The sequence below is a fragment of the Chiloscyllium plagiosum genome, unplaced genomic scaffold (genome assembly GCF_037043375.1).
Source record: "Chiloscyllium plagiosum isolate Xiang-an unplaced genomic scaffold, Cpla_swu_hap1 HiC_scaffold_34, whole genome shotgun sequence".
Lineage (NCBI taxonomy): Eukaryota > Metazoa > Chordata > Chondrichthyes > Orectolobiformes > Hemiscylliidae > Chiloscyllium > Chiloscyllium plagiosum.
The window spans coordinates 26696100-26713348 of record NW_028270172.1 but is presented as its reverse complement, the minus strand read 5'-3'; the positions used below and the strand labels follow the sequence as shown (position 1 = coordinate 26713348).

Below are 17249 nucleotides of genomic sequence, written 5' to 3'. Positions count from 1 at the left end.
GATGGATAATTTGGACCTGATCAAATGTATCTCAGATCTCTGTCGGAATTTAAGGAAGATAATGCTGGGCTTCTTGCTGAGCTATTTGTATCATCAGTAGAGTGAGGTCTCAGAAGGCTGGATGTTGGCTAATGTAGTGCCATTATTTGAGAAAGATGGTAAGGAGAAGTCAGGGAACTATAGACCAGTGAGCTTGATGTCAGTGGTGGGTAAGGAGTTGGAGGAGATTCTAAGGGACAGGATTTATGTGCATTTGGAAAGATGAGGACTGGCTGGGAATAGTCAGCACAGCTTTGTGCATGGGAAATTGTGTCTCACTAACTTGATTGAGTTTTTTGAAGAAGTGACCAGATTTAATGAAGGTAGAGTGGTAGACATTGTCTGTAAGGTACTTGACAAGGCTCCACACGATAGACTGGTTAGCAAGGTTAGATAACATGGGATCCGGGGCAGCTAGCCAATTGGATACAAAATTGGCCTGAGGGTAGGAGACAGGGGTTGGTGGTGGAGGTTTGTTTTTTGGACTGAAGGCCTGTGATCAGTGGTGTGCTGCAAGGATTGGTGTGGGTCCACTGCTTTTCATCATTAATATAAATGATTTGGATGTGAATATAGGAGGTAAGGTTAGTAAGTTTGCAGATGACACCAAAATTGGTGGTATAATGAACAGTGAAGGTGGTTATCTCGGAGTATAACAAGACCTTAATCAGTTGGGCCAATGGGCCAAGGAGTGGCAGATGGCATTTGATTTAGATAAATGTGAGATGTTGCATTTTGCTAAGACAAATCAAGGCAGCATTTATACAGTTAATGGGGGGGGGGGTCCTTTTGAATGTTGTTGAAGAGACCTACGTGTGCAGGTAGTTCCTTGAAGGTGGAGTCACAGGTAGATAGGATAGTGAAGAAGGCATTTGGCATTCTTCCCTTTATTGGTCAGTGCATTGAGTATAGGAGTTGGGATGTCATATTATGGATGTAGAGGCCATTGTTTAGCCCACTTTTAGAAAACTATGTTTAATTCTGGTCTCCCTGCTATAGAAAAGATGTTGTTAAACCTGAAAGGGTTCAGAATAGATTTGCAAGGATGATGCTGGTGTTGGAGGGTTTGCGCTATAGGGAGAGGCTAAATAGACTGGGTTTATTTTCCCTGGAGCATTGGAGGCTTCGAGCTAACCCTTATAGAGGTTTATAAAATCATGAGGGGCATGGAGAGGATGAGTGGCCAATGTATTTTTACCAGGGTAAGGGAATCTAAACCTCTAGTCCCTCTAGTTTTAACGTGAGAAGGGAAATTTTAAAAAGGACCTAAGGGGCACCTTTTTCACACAGCGGGTAGTGTGTGTATGGAATGAGCCTCCAGAGGAAGTGGTGGAGACGGGTACAATTGCAACATTTAAAAGGTATCCAGATTGGTACATGAATAGAAATGTTTAGAGGGATATGGGCCTAATACTGGCAAAATGGGGCTACGTTAGTTTGAATATCTGGTAGACATGGATGAGTTGGACTGGGAAGGGTCTGTTTTTGTGCTGTGTAACTCTATGACTCTATGGTTCTGAACCAATCATTCTGAAAGTGCCTGATCTAAATAAAGTTAGGTGTGATAATTCAGCCAGTGGTGGTTATTTTGCAATCCCTGAAATATTAACGTAAGAACCAGAAGCAGGAGTAGGCCATTTTGCCCTTCGAGCTACCTCCGCCATTTAATAAGAACATGACTGATCTTTTTGTGGCCTGAGCTCCACTTACCCACCCTCTCACTATTACCCTAAATTCCTGCACTGTTCAAAAAGTTATCTATCATAGCTTTAGAAGCGTTCTATAAGGAATTCTCAACTATTTCACTGGGCAGGGAATTCCACAGATTCTCAACCCTCTGGATGAAGAAGTTCCTTCTCAATTCAGTCCTAAATCTGCTTCCCCTAATTTTGAGGCTATGCCCTCTTGTTTTAGTTTCATCCGCCAGTGGAAACATCCTCACTACTTCTGTTTTATCGATTCCCTTCATAATTTTGTGTTTCTATAAGATTCCCCCTCATTCTTCTAAATTCCAATGAATATAACCCCAGCCTACTCAGGCTTTCATCAGCTCCGGGATCAACCTAGTGAACCACCTCTGCATCCCCTCTAGTGCCAGTACATCCTTTCTCAAGTAAGGAGACCAAAACTGCATGCAGTACTCCAGGTGTGGCCTCACCATCGCCCTATACAGCTGCAGCATAACCTCCCTGTTTTTAAACTCAATCCCTTTAGCAATGAAGGACAAAATTTCGTTTGCCTTCCTAATTACCTGCTGGACCTGCAAACCAACCTTCTGTGATTGATGCACAAGGACACCCAGGTCCCTCTGCACAGCAGCATGCTGCATTGTTTTACTACTCGAGCAACAGTCCTTTTAACTGTTGGTCCTACCAAAATGGATAACTTCACATTTATTTACATTGTACTCCATCTGCCAGACCTTTTGCCCATTTCATTTAAACTATTAATGTCCCACTGTAAGCTTTCACAGTCCTCTGCACACTTTGCTCTACCACTCATCTTAGTTGTCATTAACATTGTCTAGATAGAGAATGACTACTTTTTTTTATTTCCCATGTTTACGTACACCATCTGTCAGTGAGCTGTCAGTCAAAGGATAATAGAGAGCATTGAAATCGATGAAATATAGGGCAATGCCCATTGCAGAATATGTTTTCAAATCCAAATATAAGTTGGCACTAATGAAAAGCTTTATTCCTATCCTGAGAGAAGCTGCAATTTACTTCAGCACTGTTACTGTAATTATTAAATAGTTTCTTAGTTGTTGGGTTCCTACTGACTGACTTGTGACATTGTTGTAGTTTTGCAAATTGATAATAAACTGTTTTTCCTTCTAAGGTGTTTCCTCCTTCACCATTTAAACTGTCATTTCTGCTGCTTGCCTCTGGTCAGAGCGATGCAGTGCACTAACATCTCTCTGTACACTGTTGAAACTGATATTTGAACAAATTACAGGTAGTTCTCCTATAATGCTGAAGTTGTGTTCCAGCAAAATCTTGCTTAATAAAAAGTCGCTTCATGTAAATAATGGGGCCTATGGGAAAAGTGGTGTTAGGGGCAGATCAACAAAAAATCTCAAAATTGCTCAGAAATCACCCAAAAGTCTAACACAGAGAGTATAGCACAGCCTGATTGAAGGCTGAGATCATATTTATTGACAAAGCAAAAGTAAATTTAACTCAGTACACTGTAAGAAAGCTGCTCCCTAGACAGTGGGCAGCACGGTGGCTCAGTGGTTAGCATTGCTGCCTCACAGCTCCAGGGACCCGGGTTCAATTCCCGCCTCAGGCAACTGTCTGTGTGGAGTTTGCACATTCTCCCTGTGTCTGTGTGGGCTTCCTCTGAGTGTTCTGGTTTCCTCCCACAGTCACAAAGATGTGCAGGTCAGGTGGATTGGCCATGCTAAGTTGCCCATAGTGTTAGGTGCATTAGTCAGAGGGAAATGGGTCTGGGTGGGCGTGCACTTGCACAGAACCAAGTCTGCGAACTGATCCCTGTTGGAATCTTGCTATTACCAACAAAGGAAGTGTTCTCCAAAATACCGTTCCCTAATTCTTTCGCGACATTATAGCCAAATTGCGCATTAACCCAGAGCTATCTGTCGAGGCATATACTTGAATTATGCAGAAAATCTAGATGGTTTCTCCTTTTGCAGAATGTGATTGTGTGGCGAAAGCCCAAAGTATGGCTGCATTGAAATAGAAGCTAAGGTGGCACTAACGGTTATGAAGACATTGCTCAAATATTCCAATTCTGACCCAGATGTGCTTTTCTGAGGAAGCTATAAACACTGGGAAGCCTAGAGAAAATGACCAGTTTCCATCAGTGTGACTAAATAAAGTATCACATTCAGGTACTTTGCAATTAGATTTGGCTGTATTCCTTCAATAAACTGAAAGGAAATGCTAACTGTGTCAAATGTTGCATATGTCCTTTGAATACTGTTGACCAGATGGTTACTAGGTGATATTTCCTGGCGAGACTTGTAGCTAAAAGTAAGTCTTTACCGTTAATTGTTTCTTGTTGTTTGACTTCCACTCTTTGTGTGGATGTGTTTTTCTGTGAACTTAATCTGATATATCTCATCCTTGCTCATTCTTCCACCCTTGTCATATTGTGATATCGTTACAGCTGGGACAACAGTTATCAGCATTTGCTGCAAATTGTTTTTTGTAAATATGCATGCAAGCATTAAGTTATCTGACGTTATCTACTAAAATGTTCCCTCCTGATTAGTTCATTCAGCAGCTGGTTATTTCAGCTTTTGCATGCTTCTGAATTCTGCCTGTCCCACCAATAAGTTGATACTTTTTTTCCAATTGTGTTTCTATTTGCCATTTTTATAGCAGCATACTTACGTTTTATGGGTTTTTCACCAGCTCAAGCTTCCTCTCATTGCAATCTTAATTTGCTATTGGATAATGCAGTCTAGTGTTGCAGTGACTTAAAGTAAAAGTGGGAGGCCTAACTATGGTAAGCTAAAGAATGCAACATTCAGACAGCAATATCAGGGCCACTTCACGTATACGGTATTCAATTTTAGCATGCTCAATCTGGCAGATATCAGGCAGTGGTGTAGTTAGCGGGGAATCCAGAGACCTGGATAATGTGCTGGGCACCTGGTATTGAATCCCATTATGGCAGATGGTGGAATTTGAATTCAATAAATAAAATCTAAGATTAAGAGTCTGATGATTACCATAAATCCATTGTCGGAAAAACCTCCCTGCTTCACTAATGTCCTTTAGGGAAGGGAACGTACCAGGTCTGGACCACATGTGACTTCAATTGATTAGATTTGATTTGATTTATTCTTGTCGCAAGTAATTGGATACAGTGAAAAGTTTTTTTGTTTCACTTGCAATATGGCCAGACCATACCAACTTATAGAAGTTTATAGAATAATGAGAGGTATAGACAGAGTTAATGGTAGTTGTCTTTTCCCTAGGATGGAGGATTTCAAGACTAGGGGGCACATTTTTAAGGGGAGAGGACAGAGATTCAAAAAAGATGTGAGAGCCAAATGTTTTACAGACAGGATGGTTTGTGTGTGGAATGAGCTTTCTGACAGTTACAAGGTTTAAAAGACATTTGGATAAGTCCATAACCAGGAAAGGTTTGGAGGGATATGGGCCAGGAGTAGGCAGATGGGACTCGTTTAATTTGGGATTATATTTGGCATGGACTGGTTGGAATGAAGGTCCTGTTTCTGTGCTGTATTACTATGACAAAGATATAGGGTGATTGAACACAGTGAGGAATTAAAAAGTTACAGCTGCAAAGAAGGCGCAGAAAAAGCAAGATCAACGTTAGATTTGAAATTTGAGAGGTCCTTTCAGAAGTCTAATACTAGCAGGGAAGAAGCTATTCTTGAATCTGTTGAAGCTTTCATATCTTCTGCCTGATGGAAGACGTTGGAAGAGATTATAATGGAGGTGGGAGGGGACTTTGACGATGCTGGCAGCCCTTCTGCGGCACCGACCATCGTGGGTGGAGTCTGTGGCTGGAAGGTTGGCTTGTTTGATGGACTGGGCTGTGTTCACGTCTATCTGTAGTTTTTTACGGTCCTGAGCAGAGCAGTTGCCGTACAAGGAGTGATGCCTTCTTGACCGTTGCATCAACGTGGGTGGTCCAGGACAGATTGTTGATGATTGTCACTCTTATGAACTTGCTGCTGTAGACTATCTCCACCTCAGCCCCATTGTCCTAGATAGGGGTGTGCCCCCCTTATTGCTTCCTGAAGTCGATGATCGGCTGTTTAGTTTTGCTGATGTTGAGGGAGAGATTGTTATCTTTACAGCACACCACCAAGCACTCGTATCTCCTTCCTGCATTCTGTCTCGCCATTGTTTGATATCCGGCCTACAACTGTGGTATCGCCGGTGAACTTGTAAATAGAGTTCAGATGAAGTTTGGCCACACAGTCATGAGTGTACAGGGAATACAGGAAGGGGGGAATGAGTACACAGCCTTGCAGGGCACTGGTGTTGAGGAGGAGGAGGAGGAGGAGGAGGTACTGTCGCCTATCCTTACTAATTCTGGTCTGTGGGTCAGCAAGTCGAAGATCCAGTTGCAGAGGGTGACGCAGAGACCCAGGTCTTGGAGTTTGAAGATTAGTTTGGTTGGGATTATAGTATTAAGGTTGGATCTGAAGTTAGTAAGTAGAAGCCCGATGTACGTATCCTTGTTATCCAGATGTTCCAGGGATGAGGACCAGGGAGCTGGTGTTTGTCATGGGCAATAAATGCTGGTGAAGACAGTAATGCCCATAGCCTGTGAATGAATAATTTTTTAAAACTTGCAGATGGCAAGGATACCCAACCCAATCCAACTGTGTCATCTTTAAATGTGCAGATCAGCATCCACTAAGGGAAATGAGAAAGTTCCCTGCCAAATCAAACCTGTCTGGACCCACAACAGAGTTATGCTCAATTATTTTGCTAAATTTGTTAGTGGGACAAGAATTCTCCTTTAGGCCCCTCCACTTGGCTCTTCCCTTTTCCCCAGCTGATTCCCTTACTGGAACAATTCCCTTGTACAATGATTTGTCTCCTTGTAACTTGTCATACAATCAAGACCCAGTTGTTAAAACAGGGCTGAGCCTAATTGACGTTTTTACAGTAAGCCAACATAAGATGAGACGTGGGAATGTTTGCTGATGATTGCACTATGTTCAGCACCACTACTCAGATACTGAAGCAGGCCATGTCCATGTGTAGTGTGAGCAGGACAATATCCAGGTTTGGGCTAAAATGCTGCAAGTAAGATTTTGTGCCACACAAATGCCAGGCAATGATCATTTCCGATAAAAGATCATTTAACTACTGCCCCTTGAATTTCAATGACATTACTATCTGTGAAATACCCTACCAATATCCTGGGCTTACCATTGACCAGAAACTTAACTGGACTCATTATATAAACACAAGAGCAGGTCAGAGGCTGGGAATGATTAGAGATTAGATTAGATTAGATTAGATTCCGTACAGGGTGGAAACAGGCCCTTTGGCCCAACAAGTCCACACCGGCCCTCTGAAGAGTAACCCACCCCAGACCTTTTCCCTCTGACTAATGCAACACTATGGGCAATTTAACATGGCCAATTCACCTAACCAGCACAACTTTGGACTGTAGGAGGAAACCCGCGCAAACACAGGGAGAACGTGCAAACTCCACACAGATAGTCACCCGAGGCTAGAATCGAACCTGGGTCCCTGGTGCTGTGAGGCAGCAGCGCTAACCACTGAGGCACCGTGTCGCCCAGCAAGTAATACTGCAGCAAGTAACTCACCACCTCACTCAAAGCCTGTCCACTGTCTACAAGGCACAGAAGTGTGCTGGAATACTCCCCATTTGCCCGGATGAGTGCAGCTCCAACAAAACTCAAGAAGCCTGACACCATTCAGGACAAAGCAACTAACTTTACTGCCACCAGACGTGGAAACATCCACCTCCTCCACCACCGACGCTCAGCAGCAGCAATGTTTATCATTTACAGGATGCACTGCAGAAAATCACCAAAGATCCTTAGTCAGCACCTTGCAAATCCACAACCACTACCATCTAGACAAACAAAGTTAGCAGGTAGGAATACCACCACCTGCCAAATTGCCTTTGAAGCCTTTCATCATTTTAACTTAGCAATATAATCGCCATCCTTCAGTGCTGTTGGGTCAGAATCCTGGAATTCACGCCATAACAGCCTTGCGGGTCTACCTACACTGGACTGCAGCAGTTGAAGAAGGCAGTTTACCCCCACCTCTGGAGGGCAACAGATAATAAGTGCTGACCAGCCAGCAATGTAGAGTGGGTAAAAAAAATGCTGCTCGATTCTCTGCGCCCTGTCCCAACTCACCTTCAATGCCTGGGAGGTAAAACATCGTCCCTTTGTTAAAACAAAGTGGAGCTTTTTGGAATCCTCCTTCTTAAAACACGGAACATCATACAGTATTGACCGATTTCCACCCCCGGTAATGTTGAATGTGATTATTTTTCTATAAATGTGTATCTGAATAGTAATATAACCTGTTGGCTGTTGAAAACAGCTATGAAGAGTGTTTTCCCTCTGTTGATTCCATTTAAATGATGGCAACAAAGAAAGCATTTGTCAGATTCAGAAAGCAAACCTTTGTTACAATTGAGGCAACATCAGCTGCTTTCCGATCTAATTATTTTTAAAAAGCTGGCATTTGTTGAGCTCTTCATGAATTCTCTTTTTCCAGCACAGTGTTTCAGTACAAACAGTGTCCTCAGGAGATTTGTATCTACTGGCGAATGTGTTTGTAGTATCCATTATCAATAGGATCTTTTAGTACGTTCATTGCCAAAGTGCTGTAAAAGAAACAGCCCAGTCCAGTCCATTGCACTGCCATTTTGTGTCAATGTGTCTGGTGTAAAACTCTTAATGCTTCACCTTACTCTCACTAGGAATAGGCAGGTTATCAGTGTTAACTGTGTGATATTTCATAATTCAAAATTTCTCAGTGCAGACTGATAACCGATATAATCATTGACCTTCCTACTTCTAAACAAGAGTTCAGAAATTTGAATTGCTGCTGGTGTGTCTTTCACTGGTAGAAAACAAAAAATGCAGAAAGTACTCAGCAGATCTTTGGAAATAGAAACAGAGTTGAGGTTATAGGCCTATTCATCAGGTTTGCAAATGATTTTTGACATTTATATAAATGGTTTGGATTTGAATATAGAAGATTATGGTTAGTAAGTTTGCAGATTACACCAAAATTGGTGGTGTAACAGACAGCAAAGGTTACCTCAGAGTACAATGGGGCCTTGATCAGATGGGCCGATGGACCAAGGGGTGGCAGATGGAGTTTGATTTAGATAAATGTGAGGTGCTACATTTTAGAAAGGCAAATTATGGCAGGGCGTATACAGTTAATGGTAAGGTCCTGGGAGTGTTGCTGAACAAAGAAACCTTGGAGTGCAAGTTCTTAGTTCCTTGAAAGTTGAATCCCAGGTAGACAAGGTAGTGAAGAAGGCATTTAGTACACTTGCCTTTATTGGTCAGAGCATTGAGTATAGGAGTCGGGATGTCATGTTATGGCTGTATAGGACATTGTTTAGGCCACCTTTGGAATACTGCGTTCAATTCTAGCCTCTGTGCTGTAGGAAGATTGTTGTGAAACATGAAAGGGGTCAGGAACAATTTACAAAGATGTTACCAGGATTGGAGGGTTTGAACTATAGGGAGAGGCTGAATAGGCTGGGGCTATTTTCCCTGGAGCATTGGAGGCTGAAGGGTGACCTTACAGAGGTTTATAAAATCATGAGGGGCATGGATAGGATGTGAAGTCAAGGTCTTTTCTCCAGGGTAGGGGAGGCCAAAACTAGAGGGCATAGGTTTAAGGTGAGAGGGGAAAGAATTAAAAGGGACCTGAGGGGCAATGTCTTCATGCACAGGGCCATGTGTGTATGGAATGAGCTGCCAGAGGAAGTGGTGGAGGCTAGTACAATTATAACATTTAAAAGGCATCTGGATGAGTATATGAGTAGGAAGAGTTTAGAGGGATATGGACTAAATGCTGGCAAACAAGAATTGATCAGTTTGGACATCTGGTCAACATGGATGAATTGGATTGAAGAGTCTGTTTCCATGCTGTACATCTCTATGACTCGATGTATTATCTTGCTATCCAATATGCTTCACTCACTACCACATCTGTGATTAATTATTAGGCTAAAAGGGTGTGTACCTCACAAATTTAAAATGGTTTTGAAAATGATCAGTTGTAGATTTTTTCTCCTCCCAATAGTATATTCATTGCAAAGCCTGGGAATTGAGTTCTACATTCTATTCAGTGTGCATTATTGTATATTTAAATGCCACTTTCCTGACCAATTCAATTTTCCCCTAAACACCTCCCCCCCCACCCCTTGCCAGAAAAAGAAAATCTGTCTTGAACATTACAACTGATAACATTGACACACTTTCTGGGGGGTGGGGAGTGAGTGTTCCAGATTTACATTACTCGTAATCTGGAGGATTTATTTAGTGTCCTTATCTTAGTCCGAAGGAATCTGGTTCTAGTTGTGATTACTCTTCTGGGATTCTTCCACTCGAGATTTTTTTTGGATTCACCTTACTGTGTCCTCTTCATAAGTTGTGTTATCTTCTGAAAGATAAGGAATGCAAGACTGGTTTATGGCACTTGACCTCCTACATTAACCCTTGAAGCTCTTTGGTGAACCCTGAACCATATTCTTATTTATTATTCGATGGATGAGTCCTGAATGACCTCCCTCATCTGTGTACTTTCTGCTGGATTTTTAACTCCTATGCTTTGGTAGCTGGTTAGCAAGTATGCTTCACTGAAATCCCAGTGACACAGTGTATGCCAGTTATTTTCTCTTAACTTTTGTAGAGTCAAAGAGATGCACAGCACAGAAACAGAACCTTCGGTGCAACTCATCCATGCTGACAAGATTTCCTAAACTGATCTAGTCCCATTAGCCTATATTTGGCCCATAACCCTCTAAACCATTCCTATTCATATACCCATCCAAATGCCTTTTTAATGTTGTCATTGCACCAGCCTCCATACCTTGCACTGCCAGTTCATTCCATGCACTTGCAACGCTCTGAGTGGAAAAGTTTCCCCTTAATTCCATTTTAAATCTTGCCCCTCTCACCTTAAACTTGTGCCCTCCAGTGTTGGACTTCCCTACCCTGGGAAAAGACCTAGACAATTAAGTGTATTCATGCCCCTCATGATTTTTTATAAACCTCCATAAGGTCACACCTTTGCCTCTGACACTCCAGGGAAAACAAGCCCCAGCCTCTTCAGCTTTTCCCTATAGCTCACACCTTCGAACATAAGAACCAGGAGCAGGAACAGGCTGTCTGGCCCTTCGAGCCTGCTCCGCCAGTCAATAAGATCATGGTTAATCTTTTCGTGGACTCAGCTCCACTCACCCATATTTTTACCATATCCCTTAATGCCTTTATTTTTCAAAAAAGTATCTACCTTAGCTTTAAAAACGATTACTGAAGTAGCATCAACTACTTCCCTCGGCAAGGAATTCCATAGATTAACAACCCTCTGGGTGAAGAAGTTCCTTCTCAGTTTAGTTCTAAACCTGCTTCCTCTAATCTTGCAGCCATGCCCTCTTCTCTTAGTCTCACCTACCAGTGGAAACATCCTATCTGTTTCTATTTTATCGATTCCCTTCATAATTTTATATGTTTCTGTAAGATTCCCCCCTCATTCTTCTGAATTCCAATGAATATAAACTCAATCTACTCCGCCTCTCCTCATAAACCAACCCCCTCAACTCCGGAATCAACCTAGTGACCCTCCTCTGCACCCCCCTCCAGTGCCAGTACATCCTTTCTTAAGTAAGACGACCAAATCTGCACACAGTACTCCAGGTGTGGCTGCACCAGCACCTTGTACAGCTGTAACATTACCTCTCTGCTTTTTAACTTAACCCCTTTAGCAACGAAGGACAAGATTCCATTTGAGTTCCTAATTACTTGTTGTACTTGCAGACCAACCTTCTGCAAATCATGCACAAGGACACCCAGCTGCCTCTGCAAATCAGCATGTTTGTTTTTACCATTCAAGTCCAGTAAGAATCTATTTTGCTGTTACTCCTCCCAAAATGGAGGACTTCACATTTACTAACCTTGTATTCCATCTGCCAGACCTTTGCCCACTCACTCAAAGTATCTATGTTCCTCTGCAAATTTTCACAGTCCTCTGCACACTTTGCTCTGCCACTCATCTTAGTGTTTTCAGCAAATTTTGACACCATACATGTGGTCCCCAATTCCAGACCATGTATATAAATTGTAAATAATTGTGGTCCCAATACCATTCCCTGAGGCACATCACTAGTCACTGATTGCCAGCCAGAATAACACTCATTTATCCCCACTCTTTGCTTCCTGTCAGTCAACCAATCCTCTATTCATGCTAATACTTTACCCCTAACGCCATGCAACCTTATCTTATGCAGCAGCCTCATGTGCAGCACCTTGTTGAAGGCCTTTTGGAAATCTAGGTATACTACTTCTACTGGGAGCCTGTTGTCCACCTTGCTTGAAATGTCTTCATAGAATTCCAAAAAACTTGTGAAGTATGACCTGCCCTTCATGAACCCATGCTGCGTCTGTACAATGGAACACTTTCTTCTGAGATACCCTGTTATTTCTTCTTTGATAATAGACTTGAGCATCTTCTCCACTGTAGAGGTTAAGCTCACTGGTCTAAAATTCCTCATCTTTTGTCTACTTCCATTTTTAAACAGTGGTGTCACATATGTTATTTCCAATCTGCTGGGACTGCCCCAGAGTCCAGTGAATTTTTGAAAATTACCACCAGTCAACTTGCTACTTCTCCTGCCATCTCTTTTAATACCCTGGGATGCATTCCATCAGGGGCAGGAGACTTATCTATCTTCAGCTCCGTTAGCTTACCCAACACTAGCTCTTCCGTAATAATAATTGTTTCCAGGTCCTCACCTACCTTCGTTTCTTTGTCACTTACTGGCATGTTATTAGTATCCTCCACTGTGAAGACCAATGCAAAGTACCTGTTCAATGTCTCAGCCATTTCATTATATATCCCATAACTAACTGCCCCATCTCATCCTCTAAAGGACCAACATTTACTTTAGCCACTCTTCTTCATTTTATATACTTATAGAAACATTTGCTATCTGACTTAATATTCTGTGCTAGTTTTTTCTCATACTCTATCTTACTTTTCTTATAGCTCTTTTTGTGGCTTTCTGTTGACATTTAAAGTTTTTGCAATCTTGTAGATTCTTGCTGTTTTGGCCATTTTGTATGCCTTCTCTTTCCCTTTGATAGCCTGCCTTATTTCCTTGGACACCCATGACAGATTATCCCTCCTCTTACAGTCCTTCCTTTTCACTGGAATATACTTTTACTGAGCACTTTGAAAAATTTATTTGAAGGTCTTCCACTGCTCATCAACTGTCCCACTATAAAGTCTCTGTAGCCAGTCTACTTTAGCCAGGTCCTCCTTCATTCTATCATAGTCCCCTTTATTCAAGCACAGGTCCCTGGTATTGGATTTTATCTTCACACTATCCAGCTGTATTTTAAATTCAAATTTAAATTGTGATCACTCCTTCCAAGAGGATCCCTAACTATGAGATCATTAATTATTCCTGTCACATTATACAGGACCAGGTCATGGATAGCTTGCTCCCTCGTCGGTTCCATTACATACTGTTCAAGAAAACTATCGTGGATAGTCTCAATGAACTCCTCCTCAAGGTTGAGCTTGTTCAACCAATCTACATGCAGATTAAAATTCCTCGTGATAATGGCCATACCATTTTTACAGGCATTAGTTATTTCCTTGTTTATTGCCCACCCTGATGTGATGTTATTATTTGGTAGCCAATAGACTACGCCTATCAGTGACTTTTTTTTTCTTGGAATTCCTAATTTCCACCCAAATGGATTTGACCTCATGCTTCATAGAACCTATATCATCTCTGATGTCGTCCTTGAATATCAGAGCTACACCACCGCCCTTGCATTCCTGTCTGTCCTTCTCAATACTCTGGTACCCCTGGATATTTAATTCCCAGTCATGATCTTGTAAATCTTCTCTGACCCCTTTCAAGTTTAACAACATTTTTCCTGTAGCAAGGAGATCAGGATTGAACGCCATATTCCAAAAGTTTGCGCCAATGAAATAACAGAGACTTTGCTGAAAACTTTTTACCTCCCATTGAACATAACCTTCAGATCTCATTTGCTCTCCCTTGATTGCCAATAATTCTTCTTTCACTGGTGAACAACTGTTTCAGCTTTCACTGAACATGCAGAAATTATTCATTCAAATGATACACTGGGCATGTAGAATTGGCATCACCAGAAGGGAAACTTGTGGCTTTCATCTCTAGAATTGGAGAAGTATTAAGAAGAAATTTGGTTAGTCCAGTCATATCAAGAATGAACCATTTGACAGGACAATTTGCAATTTTGGACTCAACACATGACTAAATTCAAATATCCTGTAGAAGCTTGCTTCTATAAAAAGATACACCACCCGCAGTCACTATTGCAACAACTTGTAAATCACTTCCAAACAAAGTTTACATTATCATAGCTTCAATAACACAGCAAGAATGTATCAGTTTAAAATATGGAGGACTCATTTATCAGAAGTGCATCTGACATGAGGTTAACTAAAATGGAGTCAGTAGAGGTGACAGAACTATGGGGTGCAGCAGCAAATCAAAAGCAAATTGGGCAAATGAAAGCAAGTCAAACAAAGAAGTAAACAACTCTCAACTGGGCAGGCATGAGATGTGTTTGCTGTGGCACATGCCAGAAAGAATAAGCCATCTTTAGTAGATGGTTCAAAAATGCAGAAATTAATGACTGGTCAACTTTAAAGAAAGGGCCTTAGAACAGGTATTAAAAGAGCTTGAACAGGATGGTCAGAAATAAAGTAATAAATCTTGCAGTTGGGTAATAATAAATCCAATAAATATGTTGGTATGGCAGTGTGGTGGCTTAAATCATCGAGTTTTGAACACAATGGGGCCCAGGACTAAAGTACCATGTTTAGATTTAGATCTGGGCATTTTCAACCTAATTGTAATAATTTTTAAATTTAGTCTGTTTTTCTAATCAACCTGTTCAGACATGTTATTACACACTTCTGAACGGGGTGGGACTTGAACTAGGGTCTTCCAGTCCAGGGGTAGGGGCACTACCAACTGTGCCATAAGATCCCCTAAACCTAATTACCCGCGCAACATCGCGGCATGGTGGCTCAGTGGTTAGCACTGCTGCCTCACAGCACCAGGGACCTGGGTTTGATTCCAGCCTCAGGTGACTGTCAGTGTGGAGTTTGCACATTTTTCCTGTGTCTGCATGGGTTCCCTTAGGTGCTCTGGTTTCCTCCCACAGTCCAAAGATGTGAATTGGCCTTGCTAAATTGCCCCATAGTGTTAGGTGCATTAGTTAGAGGGAAATGGATCTGGGTGGGTTACTCTTCGGAGGGTCGGTGAGGACTTGTTGGGCCGAAGGGCCTGTTTCCACACCGTGGGAAATCTAATCTAACATCAGGTTCTCCTTGAGTATTAATAGGCCCAATTACAAGCTATTTGGGAATAAGACAAACTATTTGCCCCATTGTGAAGCACTCTATTGCCTCCCCAGTGGTGCATTGGCTGTTTTGTAGATGCATTTGTGTTTTTCTTGATTTCTATCTCTCTATCAAAAACATCCATTCCATGTGTTGACTTTCTCAGAATGAAGAACTATCTGGTATATGTCCTAATGTTTTTGGTTGATTTGACCCGAAGTCTTTTTATCCTATACATGTTATTTAAAACAATGGTCATTTCATATTTTTTCCTCCACCTGGTGTGTTTTCGTTCTTCAAGTATCACTCCTCAAACATTCCCCGCAAAGCTGCATTCTCTGCAGGTTTTCTTTATAGCTCAGACCTCTGACTGTAGGGGCTCTGCCAGTATTGCAATGTCTCCTGTGTATTGGCACCAGACATTATGGATGATACATTGTGCTCCAGACTTCATCTGACACAGATTGTGTGTGTTTGACTGTATAACAACAATGGTTTGCCTTTATATGGCATCTTTTTATTCCTGAAGAAGGGCTTATGCCCGAAACGTCGATTCTCCTGTTCCCTGGATGCTGCCTGACCTGCTGCGCTTTTCCAGCAACACATTTTCATCTTTTAATGTTGTCAAACATCCTAAGGCATTTCACAGAAACAATATGAAACAAAATCCATCACTCAGCTATGAAAGAAGTGATTCAGACAGACAGCCAAAAGCTTCTTCACAAGGGATAGGTCTTAAAGAATTTCACCACTTAATTGCATTTGTTGGCTCGGCTGACTGTTAAATCTCAATCCTAAAATTTACTTCTCTCATTGTGAAGTACCTGCGTAAATAGCGATTATGGTCTTAAAGGTATAAGTACGGGATTACTAAAATGCATCATACGTGGTATAACTCTTCTGTTCTTGGAAAACAAGGTGTTCAAAGTTTTACTTCCTGTTTCCCAATGCAGGAGGTCACAATAAATAGACTTGTTGCCAACCCGTCACGACTTTAGTTTCTGGCAGGCATTCCTGTGTGATATTTTTGAACCATTTTTTCTTTGGCTTTTGAGAGTGTATGTATGTTTTTGACACTAGCTCTGAGCTCTTGTAGCCTGGTTAACAGCAATAAGCTGTTGCCAATCACCTGGTGGTTTCTGTGTTATTGTTCAGGTTACCAGCAATAAGGGATGACACTAGAGAACTAGTTCATCCCGAGTGAACTTCTAAATGCCTTTAGAACAAGGGATTGGTGAACCTAGTAACCGAAGACCAATGCTTTTGTCAACAATGCACTCTAATGGGAAAGACCAGATACGATCATTTGCAATGAAATCTAAGCTCTTTCGTTTCATTTAGGTGTGCAAATAATTTCTAATTCCAATGTCTCTGTATCTTCAGAATACTGTTTAATGAAGAATGTGTACAGTATTATGTCATGTTTCTTCACTTCTCAATTTACTTTGTAAAATATAATCATCACTATACTTCAGAAATTTGGTAACTGGTTTGCAAGGCTCCCCGCATTGTGTGATAATGACCAGATAGTGCTTTTGTCAAATTGGTTGAGGGATGAATACTTGTCCAGGGCTGCAAATAGGATTCCTGCTCTTCTATGATTTATTCTTCAGATTCTTTGTACGCTTAACTGAGGTAGGGTTGCCAATCCTTCAGAATTGTCCTGAAATCTCCAGTATTCAGGGAGGCAATGGCCTAGGGGTATTATTGCTGGACTGTTAATCCAAGGTTCCAAGTAATGTTGTAGGAACCTGGGTTCAGATCCCACCTTGGAAGGTGGTAGAATTTGAATTCAGTTAAAAACAAATCTGTAATTAAGAGTCGAATGATGACCATGAATCTGTTGTCGAATGTTGGAAAAACCCATCTGGTTCACTAGTGTCCTTTAAGGAAGGAAACTGCCGTCCTTACCTGATCTGGCCTACATGTGTCTCCAGACCCACAGCAATGTGGTTGGCTCTTAACTGCCCTCTGGGCAATTTTAGAGATGGGCAATAAGTGCTGGCCTAGCCAGCAATGCCTTCATTCCATGATTGAATACAAGAAAAGAATTTAAGGTTGATCTCTGGGATGAGCAACCCCAAGAGAGAAATCAATGCCACGCAAAAG

General features: G+C 41.7%; 1 protein-coding gene across 2 annotated transcripts in view; it reads left to right on the top strand.

Moving 5' to 3' along the window:
• The window catches only part of znrf2b (zinc and ring finger 2b), a 207704-nt gene that overhangs the window by 117545 nt on the left and 72910 nt on the right, over positions 1-17249 (top strand). The gene's annotated exons all lie outside the window — the stretch shown is intronic.